The following is a 17,057-nucleotide window of genomic DNA, read 5'->3' as shown; positions in this document are numbered from 1 at the left end:
CCTTGGGGAACACTGACAGAGAGGGGGCGAGGTGCGGAGTAGGTGTGGAAGAGGGAGACACTGAATGTCCGGTCTGTTAGATATGACGAGATCCAGGATAGGGTCAAATCTGTGATGCCAAGAGGTGAGAGAATCTGTAACAAGAGGGAATGGTCCACAGTGTCAAAGACAGACGACAGGTCCAGAAGAAAGAGGACAGAGTAGTGTGGCTTGTTCTTGGCAGTTAATAGGTCATTGGTAACTTTAGTTAGGGCAGTTTCAGTCGAGTGATGCCATCAGAAGCCAGATTGTAACCGGTCAAAGAGGGAGCAGGAGGAGAGGTGGGAGGACAGTTCAAAATGAACATGCTGTTCCAATCGTTTTGAGGCATAAGGGAGAAGTGATATTGGGCGATAGCTAGACACAGAGGATGGGTTAAGGGAAGGCTTTTTGAGGATGGGTCTGATTGAGGCATGTTTGAAGGATGAGGGGAAGACACCATTTGTAAGTGAAAGGTTGAAACGATGTGTTAGGGTTGGGATGAAGACTGTGGTGAGGTTAGGGATGAGGTGGGATGGGAGTGGGTCAAGCGTGCAAGTGGTGAGATGTGATCTTGATAGAAGGGCGGAGAGCTGATCTTCTTTCATGGTGGAGAAGCTGTTTTTTTAAGAACAGGGCTGAGCAGTTAAGAGGAGGGGCATTGGGGTCTGCGGGCCAAAGCTTTCTGATGTTATCGATCTTCTACTTAAAGAAAGAGGCAAAGTCTTCAGCAGACATGAGAGGAGAGGGAGGAGGTGCTGGGGGACAGAGTAGAGAATTGAAAGTGTTGAAAAGCTGTTTGGGGTAGTGAGACAGGGAGGATATGAGAGATGAGAAGCAAGTTTGTTTTGCAGCAGTGAACGTGGACTTGAAGCTGGCGAGGGACTGCTTGTATGCGAGAAAATGCTCGGCAGAACAGGATCTCTTCCATCTCCGCTCAGCAACTCTGGAAGCCCATCTTAGTTCTTTGGTCAGGCTGGTTAGCCAGGGTTGCATGTTGATTGTACGAGATTTGCTGTGCGTGGGGGGGGGTGGCTGTTATGGTGGTGTTATATAAGGTGGCAGCAGCATATGTGTAAGGAAGCTATGTCTGTAAGAGGGAGAAGGGACTCAGAGAGTGAGTGTAAATTGAGGAGTTTGAGAGTTCTGCGAGGGTGAGTGAGTTTGTGGAGTGGGGGTTGCGAACTAGGAGAGGAGAAGGAAGAGAATGTCAGTAGGTAATGGTCAGACAGGGGGAGGGGAGAGGTAGTGAGATTAGTAAGGGGACAGAGGCGGGTAAAGATAAGGTCCAGCGTGTGTCCATCATTGTGAGTAGCCACAGAGGACCATTGAGTCAAGCCATAGGAGGCAGTTAGTGATAAACGTTTAGAGGCAGCTGAGGTAGAATTGTCAATGGGGATGTTGAAGTTACCTATGATGACAGTGGGGATGTCAGCAGAAAGAAAATGAAGTATCCAGGTGGGGAGGTGGTCAAGGAAGGTGGGGATGGCTAGTTCTGGGGGGCGATAGATGACAGCCAGCTGGAGGTTGGAGGGGGTGTAGATGCAGACGGAGTGCACCTCAAATGAGGGTAGAGTAGTGGAGGGTGATAGTGGAATTGGGGTAAAGGAGCAGATATCAGACAGAAGCAAGCCAATTCCTCCACCATGTTGCTGGGGCGAGGGGTGTGAGAGAGACTGAATCCGCCATAAGAAAGTGCAGCTGGAGAGGCTGAGTCAGAGGGGGTGAGCCAGGTTTCAGTGATGCCAAGGAAGCAGAGTTTGTTAGTGATGAAGAGGTCATGGATATACGACAGTTTGTTGCAGACTGAGCGTGCGATCCATAATGCTCCAGGTAGGGGGACCGGGGAGTGGGGGCTGGATGAATGGGTATGAGGTTATCATGGTTGTGAAAACTTGTAGAGGATCATGGCAGGGTGTTAGAAATGAGTGTGGGATGTGTTGAGGAGGCCCAGGATTTGGGGATACATCGCCAGCAATGAGGAGTAGCAGAGAGAGGGTTAGAAGGTGCAAGCAGGATAGGACATGATGTGGCTGTGTGTGTCTGGAGAAAAAGGATTGTATGTGGAGGAACAGTTGTGAGGAGGAGGTGAGATGGCTGGGGAGGATGGAAGGAGATATGACTAGTTCCTTACTAGGTGGAGGGATTACAGGAGATAGTGGGGCAGCAAGGTGGCTCATTTGATAGCACTGCAGCCTTGCAGTGCTGGGGTCAAATCCCACCAAGGACAACATCTGCAAGGAGTTTGTATGTTCTCCCTGTGTTTGCGTGGGTTTCCTCCAGGAACGCCGGTTTCCTCCCACATTCCAAAGACATACTGATAGGGAATTTAGATTGTGAGCCCCATTGGGGACAGCGATGATAATGTGTGCAAATTGTAAAGTGCTGGGAATATTTTAGCCCTATAAAAATATAAAAGATTATTATAAAAGATAGTAAGAAATTAAGTAGTATGGGGGTGAAAGTGAAAAGAAACAGAAACATTGTAGTGGTTTTCTTTTCCATTACCTTACAGTCAATTCCAGTCCAATTCTAGTCTAAAAAGATGTACTTTGAAAGATGCATGGATCAGACTAAAGTCTGGATCAGACTCATGGGTCTGAATATATTTTCAGCTAAGGGCAATCAGGTGTGAATGAGGAGGTGGATGGGTATGGTCAGACCAGATGCTGAGAGTTAAGCAAAGGTCATAAAAGAGAGGGAGGGGTTGGAGTGACCAGTCAAAGATATGATAGACTAACAAAATCAAGAGGAATGAAACAGATCATGGCAAAAGAAATGATAGGTAAGAAAGCATACCAGAGAGAGATTATATGCACTACATACAGACAGTCAGATGCCATGGAAAGTTGTGTACATTGAGAGCATACCTGTGGGAAGAGGAAACAACTCGATTAGCTGATACAGATGGTGATGGTGATGATGATTATGATAATACAGCAGTGATGATGGTGATGAATGGCCAAATGCATCATAGAATTATTAGAGATGAGCAGATCTTTGGAAATTCAAATTTGCTGACTTCTCTGGATTTTCCACCAAAACTTTGCTTTGCAGCAATAAATTCATGCAAATCTCAATACTGGAAAGCTTGTAATGGCTTGGAAAATACGTGTGGGAGAAATATAGAACCCCCTGATCATAAGAGCTTACACTCTACAGCAGATAGAGAGAGGACCCTGCTGATCATTAGAGCTTAAACTCTACCGCAGAGAGGGCCTCGCTGACCATAAGAGCTTACACTCTACAAGAAAGAGAGGAAGAGAGAGAGGACCCTGCTAACTATTAGAGCTTATACTCTACAGGAGAGAGAGGACCCCGCTGACCATAAGAGCTTACACTCTACAGGAGAGAGGACCCTGCTAACCATAAGAGCTTACACTCTACAGGAGAGGACCCTGCTGAGCCTAAGAGCTTACACTCGACAGAAGCGAGAGGACCCCACTGACCATAAGAGCTTACACTCTACAGGAGAGAGAGGACCCTGCTGTCCATAAGAGCTTACACTCTACAGGAGAGAGAGGACTCTGCTGACCATAACAGCTTACACTCTACAGGAGAGAGACGACCCTGCTGACCATAAGAGCTTACAGTCTACAGGAGAGAGAAGACCCGCTGAACATAACAGCTTACACTCTACAGGAGAGAGAAGACTCCGCAGACCTTAAAATTTGCACAATAGTATTGAAGCAAGCATATTTCAATAAGGTGATTATGAATGACCAATATATCATCCCACAACTGGGAATAAACAAATATGCATACAGGACCAATAAGGACCAGCTGCCAAAATGTAACAAGAGAAAAGAAACAGATAACTAACAGCCATAGAGGTCCAATAAAACATAATTTTATTCATATAAATAGTAAAAACACCAGACAGAAACAGGCAGTATGGCACAGGAAAGTAGGGCACACATGTAAACACGGCCAAGCAAAAACCGGGCCAGAACACCGACCCATAGCCAGATCACTAGCAGAGGTACGAACTATTAGAGTGAATGCCCATGTTAATTAGAAACAGTGCAAATAGATCAATGCTTAAACATGGGACCATTATAAGTAACATTACCGTATCATTGCCATATCAGCGTTTTTACGTACCTAACACCTGCAGGACCGGCAAATGGGGAGAGCGGCTGGACCCGACCCCGACGCGCGTTTCGGAGCAAACTGCTCCTTCATCAGGGGGTAAGTGTACCATCCATATAGTGTGCTTTATAAACCGCTAAAAGCGGAAGTGTGTATACTATCAAACCGCCGCACCTGAATGTCGGGCAGCACGAGCGACATCCAACATGGCTGCCAGCACCGGAAACACGCAAGGCCCCACGTGATTGCATGCCGGATGGCAAGAAGGAGCGCTCACACCGCCGAGCAGGCAGGCGCATGCGCACATGGCTAGACAGCAGTATTAATGCCATATTGGAATGGGGCAAAGGTAAGGGAAAATAGGAGAAATGTAAAGAAGGAAAACACAACAAAAAATGCCGTGAAGTGGGGTACAATAATGCCAACATGTCACAATCACCAATGTATGACTCCAATATTGATATTAATCACAAAGTGATTGGACAACATTGAGACAATGTCTACAAAAATGAAGCATTTAAATATTAAAGACAGATACCACAAAATAAACATTAAATAATAACCCATATAAACTATATTAAACCCCTAATAGAGATACCACTAATTATGCAGATATGACATATACATAAAACTACCAACATTATAATCAACACATAAAAAATAAAAAAATGTGAAACAGCCGATGGAGGATGTTGACACGTAGAAGCACTTGATGAAAGAATTCTCACGAATCTAAAAATACTTCAGTATTCAAGATATTCAAGTGCTATATAGTACAGATAGAAAAAAATAAACACACAGAAAACACACCCAATGTAGACAATAGCAATAAAAAAATAAAAAATAAAAAAATAAACAATAAAAACCAGGCCGTGAATCACGATACCCACATGACACGCAGCAAAGAGTGGATCACAAGAATGGGGCGAATGAAATGTTCTCATTCAGCCCATACGGATGGATGGTGCGTAGAGTCCATATCCACCTTGTCTCCAATTGGGCAAGGCGTTTGGACAGTGCACCCCCCCTAATACTGATGTTGAGGAGATCTATACCCCTTACCCTCAGCAGTGCTGCATCACAGGAGTGGAAGTCCCTAAAATGCCTGGGCAATGTTTTGAGAGTAGTAACATCCTTACATTCAACCGCTGCCAATATACCCAGAACATGCTCCCTCACTCTAACTTTAAGCTGCCTTGTGGTCAAACCAACATAAATTAGACCACAAGGACAAGTGGCATAATATATCACGTACCTAGAGGTACATGATATATATTTTTTAATGATGTAATTCTTAGTGCCATCTGAGTTAGAAAATGAGGAGCACCGCTCAATATTCGGGCAGGCAACACATTTGCCACAAGGGGTGCATCCACTCCGCGTGGCAGCACTGCTGAGGAATGTAGTCACTGGCGGGCCAACATAATGGCTATGGGTAAGCTGATTCCTAAGGTTTCTAGCCCTCCGGAACGTAAGTAACGGATGGGCTGGAAGAAACTTGTTTATAATTGGGTCAGCTTGTAAAATTGGCCAAGCTCTCTTCATCGCTGCCCGCACATCAATATGTTGGGGATGAAAAGATGTAATAAATCTTATCTGATTACTCATCGTGGGTCTTGTCTTAACCCTCCCAGACACTCTACAGGAGATTTGACACTCTACAGGAGAGAGACTTACTCAGTGATTCTGCAGATGTACAAACTGGTCTGCAGAAAACCGCTGATCTATGATGGCACAGATATTGACCAACAACCATACAAGGTATGATAATTAATAAGATGTCATATCCGCAGGGCAATAAAGGGGAGGTATATGTGGCAATGTAAAATTATGTGAGCCCGCTCTCTGCCGCTTTTGCCATGTGGGAAATGGGGAAATGGTGGTTGGCAATTTTTTCTTTTTGTAAACTGAAAATTGAATCTTAAAATGTTCAAATTCGTGTGAAACTGCAAATTTCAGGAAATCAGTCTCAAACTTGATCCTTTGTGAATCGATCTGCTCATGTCTCATTATTATATATTACCACTTCCCAAATGTCGAATAAAATTGGGACGCTGTGTAAAATGTAAAACAGGAATGCAATGATTTGAAAATGTCTAATAGCCATATTTTATTCTCAACAGAACATAGAACACAGATCAGAAGGTGAGAGTTAGACATTTTTCCTTTCCATTTAAAAAAATTAACTCGTTTATAAATTGATGGCGGTAGCAAGTCTCAAAAAACTGTGACAGAGGTAACAAAAGGCTGTAATGTAAGTGCTACTAATGAAAAAAAAAACATCTGGAGGGTAAATTTTAAGCTAAGTCACATGACTATAAAATACTAGATGGTGGCCCGATTCTAACGCATCGGATATTCTAGAATATGTATGTATGTATATAGCAGCCACATAGTATATAGCACAGGCCACATAGTATATAGGAGCCATGTAGTATATAGCAGACAAATAGTACGTGGCCTGTGCTATATACTATGTGGCTGCTATATACATACATACATACATACATACATACATATTGTAGAATACCCGATGCGTTAATACAGGCCACGCAATATATAACAGTGGCCACGCAGTATATAACACAGCCCAAATAGTATATAACACAGCCCACGTACTATATAACACAGCACACGCAGTATATAGCAGCCACGCAGTATATAACACAGACGACGTAGTATATAACACTGGCCACGTAATATATAGCACAGCCCACACAGTATATAACACAGGCCACGTAGTATTTAGCAGTGTGGGCACCATATCCCTGTTTAAAAAAATAATTAAAATAAAAAATAGTTACAGTTAGGTCCATATATATTTGGACAGAGACAACATTTTTCTAATTTTGGTTATAGACATTACCACAATGAATTTTAACCAAAACAATTCAGAAGCAGTTGAAGTTCAGACTTTCAGCTTTCATTTGAGGGTATCCACATTAAAATTGGATGAAGGGTTAAGGAGTTTCAGCTACTTAACATGTGCCACCCTGTTTTTAAAGGGACCAAAAGTAATTGGACAGATTCAATAATTTTAAATGAAATGTTCATTTTTAATACAATGGTTGAAAACCCTTTGTTGGCAATGACTGCTTGAAGTCTTAATCTCATGGACATCACCAGACGCTGTGTTTCCTCCTTTTTGATGCTCTGCCAGGCCTTCACTGTGATGGTTTTCAGTTGCTGTTTGTGGGCCTTTCTGTCTGAAGTTTAGTCTTTAACAAGTGAAATGCATGCTCAATTGGGTTGAGATCAGGTGACTGACTTGGCCATTCAAGAATAGTCCACTTCTTTGCTTTAATAAACTCCTGAGTTGCTTTGGCTTTATGTTTTGGGTCATTGTCCATCTGTAGTATGAAACGACGACCAATCAGTTTGGCTGCATTTGGCTGGATCTGAGCACACAGTATGTCTCTGAATACCTCAGAATTCATTCAGCTGCTTCTGTCCTGTGTCACATCATCAATAAACACTAGTGACCCAGTGCCACTGGCAGCCATGCATACCCAAGCCATCACACTGCCTCCACCATGTTTTACAGATGATGTGGTATGCTTTGGATCATGAGCTGTACCACGCCTTCGCCATACTTTTCTCTTGCCATCATTCTGGTAGAGGTTGATCTTTGTTTCATCTGTCCAAAGAATGTTATTCCAGAACTGTGCTGGCTTTTTTAGATGTTTTTTTAGCAAAGTCCAGTCTAGCCTTTTTATTCTTGATGCCTATGAGTGGCTTGCACCGTGCAGTGAACCCTCTGTATTTACTTTCATGCAGTCTTCTCTTTATGGTAGATTTGGATATTGATACGCCTACCTCCTGGAGAGTGTTGTTCACTTGGTTGGCTGTTGTGAATGGGTTTCTCTTCACCATGGAGATTATTCTACGATCATCCACCACTGTTGTCTTCCGTGGGCGCCCAGGTCTTTTTGCATTGTTGAGTTCACCAGTGCTTTCTTTCTTTCTCAGGATGTACCAAACTGTAGATTTTGCCACTCCTAATATTGTAGCAATTTCTCAGATGGTTTTTTTCTGTTTTTGCAGCTTAAGGATGGCTTGTTTCACCTGCATGGAGAGCTCTTTTGACCGCATGTTTACTTCACAGCAAAACCTTCCAAATGCAAGCACCACACCTCAAATCAGCTCCAGGCCTTTTATCTGCTTAATTGAGAATGACATAACGAAGGGATTGCCCACACCTGTCCATGAAATAGCCTTGGAGTCAATTGTCCAATTACTTTTGGTCCCTTTAAAAACAGGGTGGCACATGTTAAGTAGCTGAAACTCCTTAAACCTTCATCCAATTTTAATGTAGATACCCTCAAATGAAAGCTGAAAGTCTGACCTTCAACTGCATCTGAATTGTTTTGTTTAAAATTTATTGTGGTAATGTCCATAACCAAAATTAGAAAAATGTTGTCTCTGTCCAAATATATATGGACCTAACTGTATATACTCACCCGCCGGGATCCAGCGAAGCGATGCGCGCGCGGCTGCCGCCATCTTCCGTTCCCAGGATGCATTGCGAAATTACCCACATGACTTAGCAGACTCGCAAGACCGCTAAGTCTTCTGGGTAATTTCGCAATGCATCTCTGGGAACGGAAGATGGTGGCAGCCGTGTGTGGCTCGGCGGACTACGGAGGGTGAGAATAGCAGGTTTTTAGTTTTTTTTCTTATTTTTAACATTACATCTTTTTACTATTGATGCTGCATAGGCAGTGTAGCGCCCCCACCGCCGCAGGGCCGAGGGGTACCCGGTACCGGGCCTCTGAGTCTCTGCTCCGGGGTTGTCACGGTGGCTAGGCCCCGGTCCGTGACCCTGCCGTGGGGCGCACAGTCCTATAGGTATGGAGTGTGATGATAATGGTGCAGTTGTGGGGTGCAGGCCGCGGTAAATAACGAAGACACCAGGTTGCAGTCTCTTTACCTCTTTACTGAAGAATAGATCTCTGGGTCCTCAGTCCAGAATACGGTCCACCAGGCTGCGCAAGTCCGGCCGGTCCAATGGCACCTCCAGAGTCCTCTTCACAGGTGGAAATCTGTGCCTTCCTACTTGCGCTATGTGTTGTGGTCCTTCCCTGCTGTGCTTACAGAAAGTCCCCACAACTGTTGTGTCTGTTTCTTAAGTTCCCTCACAACTCGATTAGATGATGTTCTGCTAATCCTCCGTCCCTCCCTGGTGTTCTGGTTGGGACGGCACCCGTTTGACGGGTAGGCTCGGAGCTCTTCCGGGACCCTAGAGTCGCCCCTCTCCACAAGTTGCCCCCCAAGACTGCATAGGTGATTTAAGTTAGACAGCCCGCCTTAGACTGACTGTCCTGCCGCTGTTTGGAGTATTGCTTGAAGCTGAATGTTATGATACTCCCTCGGCGTTCCGGCCACCGGTAGTGCGCCTCAGTAGGATGTTGCTTCGGTCTTACAGCACGACTCCTACTGGTATTTCTCCTTTTGCGTGATCTCGTTTCTCACTCAGCACAATCTATCTCGCTTCTAATCCTTCCTTGGGCACCGCCGCTATCCTGAGCAGGCACGGTCCCGTTACGTTCGTTCAAGTTGCCAAGCCTCTGTCAGGATCCTACCCCTGACAGAGACCCTACTGTATCTTCCCCCACAACACCCTCTGCCACAAGGTGTTGCCTGGTTCCAACCCAGTCAGCTTTCTCATCTAACTTCCTGCCTGACCCCCAGTTTACCCACTATGGTGGGGAGTGGCCTAGTGAATAGAACCCTTAGCTCCCCCCGGAGGCCCGGCTGTGAAATGTATTGGTGTCTGCGATACCTGATCAGATGAACTCCTTCAGTGCCATCAGACGTACCATAGCCCCCCTTAGTGGCGGAGCCACAGTACTGCAACGACCAGGACTCTGGGGCGCTGCACTCCCCCCTGGTTAAACACAGTACTCCGGGACTGAGAAGAAAACAACAATACAGGTTAGCAAAAAGACATACAATTTTTGTGAGTGCAATAACAGTAAGCATATTCGAACAGGCTTCCCTTTATGGGAGGTAAGGACACTTGAACGTTACAAACATGGTTAACATTATAAATTACAGGCTATAAATAACTCCTGTTACCCAACCGGGTATTCTACTAAGTGCAAAATTGTTGAACAATAATTTAACATCGCCTTTAAGGACATACACTCTGAATCCACTAAAGACCTTCTTATAATCACATTATAAGGCAATTTAACTTTTTCATTCTCCTACTTTAAATCTGCAGGACCGCCTGTCCTATCGGCACCAGACCTACTGCCTCTCCTTTCTGTTACAGGACCGCCCCGTTCAGCCCGGGCCTACTGCCTTTTCAACTACTATACACAGTATAGAGCATAACATTACTTTCAGTTTAAGAGCACTGAGCCATTTCTATATGGCTCCTAGGAGGACTCAGGGTTCACCTTCTATCCCCATTGTCTATCAACATTATCAGTTATTTCCTATAGAACATTAAACTTTCTTCCATCCTTCACTTTCTTTCAGGGAACATCATCAGCATTTCTCACAATTAACTAGTTGAATACATATAACTTTCTCATGTAAACATTATCATCACTTTCTTTCGTCAAAACATTATTGCTACCTGTCTTAAAGCAATATCACCGTTTAAGTGCAACAATTGAACATCCCCTTTAAGAGGGTACCAAGTCTCTATGAGGTAGCACGTCTTCTTGAGCTACCAGTCCATACTCAGCAAAGGTTCCAGTGTGGTATCTTCACAAAGAGTCCTTCTTTAAGTAAAACCAGTAGGGAGCACCTTTAATAAGGTGCAAACTATGTACAAAAAGTTTGTATCATGCACTGTTCATGATTGCGGCAGTTCTGGAAACTTTGTGCAAACTTTAGAAAAATAAACAAAACAATAGGGATCCCGGGTCAACAAAAGGATCCCCTTTAGAGTTAACCCTGGACGGGTCTAGCAAAATCAGGAATCAAACAAACAGTTAAAAGAACTATGTACAATTATTACAGCGTTCATGCTCACTCATTTTTCGGGGAAGCAGGTGGTTTCCTCCCGGGCCTCACCAGACCAACGGGTCGCGCTGGTGATCCAGGAAGTGGTTCTGGTCCCAGCAACGACAGGATCCCTCGCCGCGATGCTCTTTTCACCGAGGATCCTGCACGCCCCCAAGGTACATGGTGGGTCCGGGTTCTCCGCTGCTCCGCCGGGTCAGGTTCCATTGCCTTTTCGGCGGGAGCCTCATCTTCAGATGTTGCAGCATCGGCCTGGAGCGCGACGCACCGCTGGACGCCCCGCGCCATACAGCCAGCTTCGCCTGTTGCCCTCCTCCACCTGGTGTAAGTTACAGCATCACCGGGCTCCAGATCGCGAGCAAACCTTCCCCCGTAGGGCTCGACCTCCTCCTGGTCCACGTGGACTTGTAGCGGCTCCCCGATCTCCTGTATAACCCCTCTTCCATGCCGGGGGTTGAAGGAGACCACTACACCCCAGTGTGACGGCGGGGTTTCTCCTACACTGGTCAAATTAATCTGAGCTGCAGGCTGGGGCCGGCTCCGCCACGCCGTCAACAGGTGCCGCAGGTGCTCAGCCTCCGGCAAGATCCTCATGCCCTGTGTTGGCAGCGTACCTTCCGCCGCGGCCGGGTTGGGAAGAGCAGGGGACACCAGAGATAGACGGATCTCCGTGGGCTGGCCCAGCCGAGCAAGCACGCGGGCATCAGCCTCCAAGCGGCGTGCTATTTGGCGAGCCTCGGCTGCAGCTACACACTCCCCAGACGGTGGCAAGGGGGATCGGCCCATCGGTAGCTCCGTGAGGGTCAGTCCCCGCAACGTTGGCGCATCTGGGGCTGTGTCGGGTGGTGCAGCCTCAGGCTGGATCGGGTCAGTCCCACGCGGTGTTCCCGGTGTCGCCATCTTTTCTCCTTCCCCAGTGTCCTCTTCCCGCGGTCTCTTTCGTGGGCGGCCCCGTCTCCATGGTCTCCACCCTCCAAACAGGATCAGGAGGCGGACCTCGGCTGTTGACGGACACGTCCTCAGGACACAGAAATATTTAGACTGGGCGGCCATCGTTGTTCGCGCTCTCCAGCTTGCCTACGCCTACTCCACGCCCCTCTTCTCTTCCTGTGCTCTCCTCAGCGCTATAATGGCGGCGGATTTTGGTGGTAAATGGCGCAGCACAGTCTTTGTAATAAAGTACAGTTCAAGCACAACTAATCACAGTTCCAAGGCACACATGACCTGATTCTTCAGGCTTAAGTAGATCCTGTTCGTGACGCCAAGTTTTGTAGCGCCCCCACCGCCGCAGGGCCGAGGGGTACCCGGTACCGGGCCTCTGAGTCTCTGCTCCGGGGTTGTCACGGTGGCTAGGCCCCGGTCCGTGACCCTGCCGTGGGGCGCACAGTCCTATAGGTATGGAGTGTGATGATAATGGTGCAGTTGTGGGGTGCAGGCCGCGGTAAATAACGAGGACACCAGGTTGCAGTCTCTTTACCTCTTTACTGAAGATCTCTGGGTCCTCAGTCCAGAATACGGTCCACTAGGCTGCGCAAGTCCGGCCGGTCCAATGGCACCTCCAGAGTCCTCTTCACAGGTGGAAATCTGTGCCTTCCTACTTGCGCTATGTGTTGTGGTCCTTCCCTGCTGTGCTTACAGAAAGTCCCCACTACTGTTGTGTCTGTTTCTTAAGTTCCCTCACAACTCGATTAGATGATGTTCTGCTAATCCTCCGTCCCTCCCTGGTGTTCTGGTTGGGACGGCACCCGTTTGACGGGTAGGCTCGGAGCTCTTCCGGGACCCTAGAGTCGCCCCTCTCCACAAGTTGCCCCCCAAGACTGCATAGGTGATTTAAGTTAGACAGTCCGCCTTAGACTGACTGTCCTGCCGCTGTTTGGAGTATTGCTTGAAGCTGAATGTTATGATACTCCCTCGGCGTTCCGGCCACCGGTAGTGCGCCTCAGTAGGATGTTGCTTCGGTCTTACAGCACGACTCCTACTGGTATTTCTCCTTTTGCGTGATCTCGTTTCTCACTCAGCACAATCTATCTCGCTTCTAATCCTTCCTTGGGCACCGCCGCTATCCTGAGCAGGCACGGTCCCGTTACGTTCGTTCAAGTTGCCAAGCCTCTGTCAGGATCCCACCCCTGACAGAGACCCTACTGTATCTTCCCCCACAACACCCTCTGCCACAAGGTGTTGCCTGGTTCCAACCCAGTCAGCTTTCTCATCTAACTTCCTGCCTGACCCCCAGTTTACCCACTATGGTGGGGAGTGGCCTAGTGAATAGAACCCTTAGCTCCCCCCGGAGGCCCGGCTGTGAAATGTATTGGTGTCTGTGATACCTGATCAGATGAACTCCTTCAGTGCCATCAGACGTACCATAGCCCCCCTTAGTGGCGGAGCCACAGTACTGCAACGACCAGGACTCTGGGGCGCTGCAGCAGCATCAATAGTAAAAACTTGGGGACACACAGGGTTAATAGCAGAGATAACTGAGTGCGTTACCCGCGGCATAACGTGTCCGTTACCGCTGGCATTAACCCTGTGTTAGCGGTGACCGGAGGGGAGTATGCGGGCGCCGGGCATTGACTGCAGGGGAGTAGGGAGGGACTAATCAGACTGTGCCTGTTGCTGATTGGTTGTGGCAGACATGACAGGCAGCTGGCGAGACCAATCAGCGACGCGGGACACAAAGATGGAAGTGACCCTTAGACAATTATATGTATATAAGCTTGTTAGAGAGGCATAGTTTCTCAGAAGCAAAGATGTTCAGAGGTTCATCAATCTGTGAAAAATGTTCCTAAACATAAAATTACAAAAGACTTTAAATTTCCCACTGTCTACACAATCTATCTCAGAAGATTCAGACATTCTGGAGAAATCCATGTGCACAATGAACAAGGCCGATGGTCGATATTGAGTGATCGTGATCTACGGGCCCTCAGGTTGCACTGCATTCAAAAATAGGCATAATTTGTTAATACAAGTTACTGCATGAGCTTAGGAATACTCCCAGAAATTATTCTCTGTGATCACAGTTCTCAATGGATGACTCAAATGCAAGTGAAAACTTTATCATAAAGAAGAAGTCAAATATCATCATACACTCCCTGACAGAAGTTATGTCGCTTATCCATGTTATGTAAATAAAAGCTTATAACCTGATGTTAAATTCATCCATTGGTTGTACAAATTATTCTTTTGAAAGCTGAAACCCTCCAAAATGTGGTTTAGGTTAAGAAAATAAATTGGTATCAATGCAGAAATATTGATCAGTTAATGGACACAGAATGGTCAGATTTTGGCAAGACAAAAGTTTTGTCGCCTGGTCATATAATGCACCCAATCCTTGTTTACATCCTCACCTGTGCTCAGTAAATGATCAGGTAATTAGTGTGTGTATAAAAAGAAACCTAGCACCCCAAACCTTCACTTGAACTGCAACTTGAGCTCTGACAACATGCCAAAAATCCACCCTGCAACTAAAGCCTGGATTATCAAGAGGCTGAAGACCAGATCCACTGCAGAGGTGGCTGACACCTTTAATGTGTCTCAGCGTCAAGTACAAAGAATTAAAAAAAAGATTTGAAGAGACTGGAGATGTGTTTGACAAGCCCAGGTCCAGAAGACCCCGCAAGACAACTGCTCAGAAGGAACGTTTGTTGGTTAGAAAATCCAAAGCAAGTCCCTCTTCCATTGCAGCAGAGCTCCAACAGGCCTGGTCACCTCAAGTCCCTGTGTCAACTAAAACAGTTTGTAGGATTCTGTCTCGAAATGTCCTCCATGGTCGAATCAGTGCCCAGAAGCCAGCACTAAACAAAAGGCAAATAAAAAAAGTGTGGCATTTGCAAAGTCCCACAACCTGCTAAACAGATGGACGCGGGAAAAGGTGGATTTCTCTGATGAATCTTCAGTAGAATTACACCACAGCCGCCCCAAATACTGCAGGAGACCTACTAGAGCCCATATGGATCCAAAAAACACCCAAAAAACAGTTAAATTTGGTGGTGGAAAGATCATGGTCTGGGGTTACATTCAGTATGGGGGTGTGCGAAACATTTGCAAGGTGGAAGGCAATATCAATAGCCTTAAATATCAAGAAGTATTAGCTACCGCTTATATTCCAAATAAAAGGGGTCAAATTCTGCAGCAGGATGGTGCTCCATCTCATACATCCATCTCTACAACAAAGTTCCTCCAGGCAAAAAAGATCAAGGTGCTCAAGGACTGGCTAGCCCAGTCACCAGACATGAACATCATTGAGCATGTTTGGGGTAGGATTAAAGAGGAAGCTTGGAAGACAAAACCAAAGAATCTAGATGAACTCTGGGAGGCTTGTAAGACTGCATTCTTTGCTATTCCTGATGACTTCATTAATAAATTGTAAGAATCATTGTTGAACCACATGGATGCAGTCCTTCAAGCTCATGGAAGTCACACAAAATATTAAATACGACTCTAATAGCACCACAACTTCATTCACCAATGTTATGCAACATATATTTGTATTTTAAGTTAATTATTTGTTTGAATATCACATTACTTTCTGTGGGCGACAAAACTTTTGTCTTGCCAAAATCTGACCATTCTGTTTCCATTAACTGATCAATATTTCTGCATTGATGTCAATTTATTTTCTTAACCTAAACCACATTTCGAAGGGTTTCAGCTTTCAAAAGAATAATTTATACAACCAATGGATGAATTTAACGTCAGGTTATAAGCTTTTATTTACATAACATGGATAAGCGACATAACTTCTGTCAGGGAGTGTACTCTAGAAACACTGCCATCTTCTCTTGGCCAAACCTTATTTAAAATGGACTGAGGTAACATGGAAAACTGTTCAGTGGTCAATTGAATGGAAACCACAGATGCTGTGTTCTGCAGACACATGTGGATGGGGACCAAACAGGAGAAGCAGGACTGATTGCTGAAGGGGATAGATCTTTATTCCAGTCTCCATTATCATTTGTTGCTAGCTACACCATGATTGCCTTTGATAGCGGTGACATAAGGACAATGGAACAACTGTAGCTGGATGTCTGACTTATAGCCCAATGTTGTGCAAATGTTTTCTGATAGTTTGTGTATACACTATTTGATACCTTAGGCTTACTTTGTTCCATCTAAATTCATTTGCAGTGCAGAATAGATCAGTATACACCATTCTTCTAATCTGACTAAACCACTCCTGGGATTATGGTGTGGGGTGGCATGATGTACTGTAGCCAGATCCCTCTCGTCTTCATTCTAGGTACACTAACAGCTTGATGTTGAATTGATTTTGTTGTGGAGCCAGTGGTATGGCCATTTCTCCAGAGTATCTCAGGAGTAGTTTTTTAACATGATAACACCAAGACACATGTTGCTTGTGTTACCATAAGTAGTCTGCAAGGCCTATATGTGTTATCATGTCCTGCAGTGTCTCCAGACTTGTTTCCCATCGAGCACACTGGGATGTCATTGGTTGCATGCATTCATAGTGGCAAAACATTGCTCAGATTGTCACGCTCGTGCCCTGACTGGTGGGCGTGAGCTTGGGGTTTTTTTGGCCCCACTGTGCCACGAACCAGACTACCCTGGAAGGGGCGTGACTATGACAGCTGCCTTGGACTGGAGCCTTTGATGGTGAGGTCAGGCTTGTGGGGCAGGCAGCTGCCAGGTGCTACTCCAGGGTGGTGTCTGGCTGTGGCTGCTGACCCCACTTGGGAAACAGGAAGACCAGGATTGGTGCAGGCATCAGGCAGGACTAGCAGATGAGCACGGATGAAACTCAGACAAGTAGGCTGGCACGGCTGAGACACAGAGCTGGCAGAGACACAGGACTGGCAGGAATGGCAGAGACACAGGGCTGGCAGGCATGGCAGAGACACAGGACTGGCAGGCACAGCAGAGACACAGGGCTGGCAGAGACACAGGACTGGCAGGAACGGCAGAGACACAGGGCTGGCAGGCACTGCAGAGACACAGGGCTTGAAGGCATG

This window comes from Ranitomeya variabilis, chromosome 2 (genome assembly GCF_051348905.1).
Source record: "Ranitomeya variabilis isolate aRanVar5 chromosome 2, aRanVar5.hap1, whole genome shotgun sequence".
Taxonomy (NCBI): Eukaryota; Metazoa; Chordata; class Amphibia; order Anura; family Dendrobatidae; genus Ranitomeya; species Ranitomeya variabilis.
The sequence above is the reverse complement of the archived record's forward strand: the minus strand, read 5'-3'. Positions refer to the sequence as shown.